Source organism: Hyperolius riggenbachi, chromosome 2 (genome assembly GCF_040937935.1).
Source record: "Hyperolius riggenbachi isolate aHypRig1 chromosome 2, aHypRig1.pri, whole genome shotgun sequence".
Classification (NCBI taxonomy): Eukaryota; Metazoa; Chordata; class Amphibia; order Anura; family Hyperoliidae; genus Hyperolius; species Hyperolius riggenbachi.
The window spans coordinates 117,806,930-117,812,929 of record NC_090647.1 but is presented as its reverse complement, the minus strand read 5'-3'; the positions used below and the strand labels follow the sequence as shown (position 1 = coordinate 117,812,929).

Here is a 6,000-nt window from a genome sequence, read left to right as displayed (position 1 = left end):
ACGATCACCAACATATCACATTCCCTGGATGAGTTCAGATCCACTTGAGGTGCAAAATGCTGTTGTCATATAACCATGCATTCAGAAGAAAGGGTTAAAGGACAACTGTAACGAGTGACATATGGAGGCTGCCATAATTATATACATACATTTTGTGTGCGACACAGATTTGATCTGACAGGGATCTATCTGATGGTGGAATCTGATAACAATCTATAAGGGTGGCCATACATCAGTCGTTGTGGAGAAATTGGTGCCGCAACATCTTTGCCTGGTCAATGCTGTGATCGATTTCAGCCCGTAATCAGTCGAAAGGATAGATCAGACATGCTAGAAAATCTTAATTGCAAGTGCTCGATCGGGTGAGCGGTGGTAACAGCGTGCGATATCGCAATGAGTTACCCAACAGACCCGCAGCCAGTGTACCCCAAGTGTAAAGTGTTCCCCACTGTCCCCGTGTGCATTGTTTTAAAATCTCATCTGTCCACTAGCAGGACTCCAGGCCACCTCTGCTGTCATCATCTTTACCACAAGCACCTGTACCATGTGGAGCCGCGTATATGTGACGTCACTCGTGCACGTGCTGCCATGTGGTGCAGGGGCTCGAGGTAACGACGGACATGGAGGTGATGGCGGAGGAGTCCAGAAGTCACGCCAGCAGAGATGTGAGATTTTACTGAGCACGGGTACTGTGGGGGGGGGGGGGGACATTTTTATTCTTGGGGGGGCAGCCAGGCATGAGGTGGAGGCGCTAGGACAATTCCTGATAGATTTATTGCTAAACTCTATCAGAAATTGGCATGTGGTCTATTAGCAGGCAACAGATTCCTCTCCGATCAGATTTGAACAGAGATAGATCTGTTTCATGGTCGATCTGCCCATATATTGGCTGATGATGAGGTGTAGCGAACTATAGTGAACAAAAACATAATTAATAAATTGCTTATTGTTTACAATATCCATTTATAGATTATTTAGTCAGTATTTGCCCATTATAAAATCTTTTCTCTCCCTGGGTTACATTCTGCAATTTCTCACTGGTGACGGCATCTTTAGTTCTGCCAGGTGATCTGTACGGAATGTTCATTACTGAAAATTCTATGCACAGAGGGCGATATTGCTTGCTTGGCAGTTGGAAAAAAGCTTTTATTTCCCACAAGCAATGAGGTCCACAGACAGTGAACTGTCAGGACCATGACATCACACTATGTGAGGGGTTTCACCACAATATCAGCCATACAGACCCCCCTGATGATCTAATCGAGAAAAGGTAAAGATTTCCCATGGGAAAGGCGGGTGTCAGCTAGTGATTGGAATGACGTTCAATCCTTGGTTAAAGTTCCTCCTTAAGGGTATGGCCACCTTAAGAATGGTAATATTGTATTCTGTGTCTGAAGGTCTGCCGGGTGACAAGTCAGGCACAGAATGTCTTCATGTAAAGATGGGTTTAAAAATACATACTGTACATACCAGGGCCGGTTCAAGTAACAATTGGGCCCTAGGGCAAAATTAGCCTGGGGACCCCCCAACAGACACCCCCCAACCAAAAAGCGTCATTAGGGGCCCTTTGTTTCAGCCAAATTTCCCTCCTGGGCCCCTGAGCTGGCTGCTGACCCTCCCCCAATCACCTCCCAACTTAACTGTGCTCTATAGGACCTCTGCAATGTCTATGTCAGTGTAGTGTCTCACTTGCCCGCCAGCCCAGATGAGACGCTACTCTGCCAAATGCTCTGCACAGTCCCTGGGGAGCAACAATTAAGATTGGGGCCCCTACAGGCTCTGGGGCCCTGGGGCAATTGCCCATTTTTCCTTATGGTAGCTCCGGCCTTGGTACATACATTAAGCTTTAAACAAAACCTAAATTATTATTATTATTATTTAGTATTTATATAGCGCCGATATATTACGCAGCGCTGTATAGTATATATATATATATCTTGTCACTAACTGTCCCTCAAAGGAGCTCACAATCTAATCCCTACCATTGCCATATGTCTATATTATGTAGTGTAAGTACTGTAGTCTAGGGCCAATTTTTAGAGGGAACCAATTAACTTATCTGTATGTTTTTGGAATGTGGGAGGAAACCGGAGTGCCCGGAGGAAACCCACGCAGACACGGAGAGAACATACAAACTCTTTGCAGATAGTGCCCTGGCTGGGATTCGAACCAGGGACCCAGCGCTGCAAGGCGAGAGAGCTAACCACTACGCCACCGTGCTGCCCCGTGCTAAAAAAAAAAGTGTGTAATTATGTAAGAGGAAGCATTACTACAATTAGCACTGTCCTTATGTATGAAAGGTCACTTCTTACATTCTGCAGTCTGTCCTATTTTAGGCACCAGTTTGACCCCTGCACTATTCCTGCAATGTGCATTTGATACCTGGCTAGCGGCTGCAGCCAGAGCCCAGGATGGGAGAGACCCCTTGCGTGCAGCGTCAGGGGGCAGCCTGGCATATGCACACTCATGTATAGATCAGTCATTACAGCAGCATTGCTGAGCAGTAAAGTGGCTGCAGGATGCAGCATAGAAATCCTGGCATGGAGGGATTTGGGCCTTTGTGTCTGTTGAGCGGTAAGGTTATCAGGGCATTGACATTTAGCACAGAAAACCTTCCCCAGCTCTCTGCTCAGTCAGCAGATTAGGTTCCTTCTCCCTGGATAGGGGGAGGGAGGCTGAGGTAGAGGAAAGGTCAGAGTCTACATACACAGGGCAAGTCCCACAGCTGCTGCTGGGTCACAGGCTGAGCTCAGATCACCTTCACAGCACACCTACAGAGAATAGCTAAATAGAATAGCTAGCAGAGTCTGCACAGATTCACACACAGCAAAGGTAGGACTGTATTATGTTGTTCTTCCAGTAACCTCAAAATATTTCATCTAGACTAGAAGAGAAAAAAAAAGTAAAAATAAAAGAACTATTTTCCAAAAAAGGAGATTGATCACTAGAAAAAAGAAGGAAGTTTTGAATCAGGATGATACCATTTATTGGCTAACTTAGAGATAAATAAAAAGTAAGCTTTTGGCTAATAAGCCGTCTTCAGAGTTTCTGAATATTAACAAGATGTTGAAACACACAGCTTATATACACTGGCCATTCGAGGAGTAACATTCTTTTGCAAAGATAAATAAATAAATGTCATCAGATGTCTTAATTACAACTTCAGGAGGGTTTAACAGGGATGCGAGCTAATTTATGACAAATTGATAAGACTCCTAGTTTGTTCAAGCATAACATACCTCAGACTCTAGGTGATGGGGAGACAAAAAGAAAATGAACATTATTTTTAAAGAAATACTGGAACTTTAAGATTGTCAGATTTGTAAAAGTGACAATCTGCCTTAAAAAAAAAGTCACCTATTTTCTTTTTCTTTTTTTAACAGGGGATGAATGATTGCCTTTTTTCTGCAATCACCACTTTAGCAGTGGCGCCGATTGTCATGTTTATAGCATGGTGATCAGCCTAAATAGCACTCTTTACAAATCTCCAGATATCATTTGCCATTTTCACCCCTATAGGCTGCAGTGGTCAAGCACCAGCAATGTTTGGGTCACGCATCCTGCTTGCCAGTTTGCCAAAGATCACCACTGTAATACTAGGTACACATGCTTGATTAAACTGGCTGAGGCAGCCATTAAAGATGGTCTTGGACAAGATGAACAGGAGTAACCTCGCCCCGGAACCTAAAGTTCAAGCCTGCATTGCTCTAGTTCTAACCCTTCCCACCAGAATCCACTCTATCAGGCGCTGCGCATTGTCCCGCATCCTTCTATAGCAACAGACATGCCTCTAGCAAGGCATCGGTACACTGTACTCAGCCCCAAACTGTTGCTCAAGGGATAGAGTTAGGTCTGGATCACAGGGATAATACAGTCCTAACAACAAAGCATATGTAGGATATCAACCAATTAAGAATTAATTCCTACCCGTCTCACCTATAATCAATACTTTAAAATACCAAAATACAATAGGGAGCTCAGGGCAATTTCATGCATATACCTTTAATTCCATCAGTATCAAAATACACAAACCAATGACCATTAAAATCATCTAAAAAATCTCATATATCATACGACCTGGACCTAGCCTGTAACGTCCTATAGGTGCACCTATATAGGAATTGAATCCAGTAATTCTTCAGGCCCCTTTAAGGTAGTCCATTAGTATGAACAAGGACACTCTTGCTATCTTCATCTCCATGTGCTAGTAGCACGCCTCTGGTGTATAACCATATGCGCTCATTACGTGCATATACATGCACAACCCATCTACCACTGCACTCAACTGGCTTATCCATTCCGGACATTGACGGTACTTACAGTCCTAGCAAAAAGTTTTTAGAATGGCACAAATACTGTTTTTCACAAAGTTTGCTTCAGTGCTTTTAAATCTTTTCTCAGCTGTTTCTGTGGTGTATTAAAATATAATTACAAGCATTTCATAGGTTTCAAATGCTTTTATTGACAATTACATCAATTTTATGCAGAGTCAATATTTACAGTGTTCCTTCTTTTTCAAAACCTCTGCTGTCAATCAACTAACTTCTGGGCCAAATCGATGTCAGACCATTTTTTCATAATTACTGCTTGGAACTTTTCAGAATTTGTGGTTTGTGTTTGTCCATCCGACTCTTGAGGATTGCCCACAAGTCTGGGGAGTTTCCTGGCCATGGACCCAAAATTACAGTGTTTTGTTTACCAAGCCACTAAGTTATCACTTTGGCCTTATGGCACTGTGCTTCATTATGCGGGAAGATACATTTTCCTTCACCAAACTGTTCTTAGATGGTTGGAAGAAGTTGCTTTTGGAGGATGTTTTGGTACCATTCTTTGTTGTGTGTTGTGAATGAGCCCTCTCCCCTGGATGAGAAGCAGCTCCACACATGAATGGTCTCAGGATGCTTTTATTGTTGGCATAAGACAGGTATGATGGTAGCGCTCACTTTTTCATCTCAGGACAATTATTCTGCCAGATGCCCCAAGTATTCGGAATGTAGCTTCATCAAAGAAAATGACTTTACCTAAGTTATCCAATCCATGTACTTTTTTGCAGAACATTAGCCTGTCCCTGATTTTTTTATTGGAGAAAAGTGTCTTTTTTTCTGCCATTGTTGATACAAGGCCATTCTCCAAAAGTCTTTGCCTTATTGTGCATGCAGACACACTCACACCTGCCTGCTGCCCTTCCTGAGCACCTCTGCACTGGTGGCAATCCCACAGCTGAATCTTCTTCAGACAGTCCTGGCACTTGCTGGACTTGGGACTGGGAGCCATGAAGCCTTCTTCACAACTGAACCTCTCTCCTTGAAGTTCTTGATAATCTGTTAAATGGTTAATTTAGTTGCAATCTTAGTATCAGCAATATTCTGGCCTGAGAAGCCCTTATTATGCAACGCAATGATGACAGCACGTATTTCCTTGCAGGTAACCATGGTTAAAAGAGGAAGAACAATCATTTCAAGCATCACCCTCCTCAATCATCCTCCTAGACACTCTCATTTGTGTTAACGAGAAGATTACTCAAATGGTCTCAGAAGTTCCTTTTGTGGCAGGGCTGAAATGCAAAGGAAATGTATTTTTAGGGGGTATTAAATTAATGCTCATGGCAAAGATGGACTTTTTAATTCATCTGATTATTCTTTATAACATTCTGGAGTACTGTATATGCAAATTGCTATAATAAAAACCGAGACAGCAAACTTTGTGGAAAAAAACCAGTATTTGTGCCATTCTCTGACTGCATATTGGGTGTGGAAAAGAATAATATTCAGAACATTGACAATTTGTTTCTTTGATGCACAAAGAAAATATGTTTTCCAGCTGTATTTACTCAGCGCAAATTATAATAGAATTAGTCACATGAAAGACATAGCAGCTATAGTCTAGGTCTAGGAGATCTCACGTGGATAAAAGATCACCCCTTTGTATCAGTGCTTTGTAGAGCCACATATTTTTCTTTACATACAGCCTTGAGTCTTTGGATTATTTCTATACTAACTT

General features: G+C 42.5%; 1 long non-coding RNA gene across 1 annotated transcript; it reads left to right on the top strand.

Moving 5' to 3' along the window:
• The first annotated feature begins 2,755 nt into the window (after nucleotides 1–2,755).
• LOC137544042 (uncharacterized) lies at nucleotides 2,756–5,714 on the top strand. The gene is made up of 2 exons (XR_011025702.1): nucleotides 2,756–2,832; nucleotides 5,425–5,714. It is a non-coding gene; the product is annotated as an uncharacterized lncRNA (long non-coding RNA).
• Nucleotides 5,715–6,000: the final 286 nt, after the last annotated feature.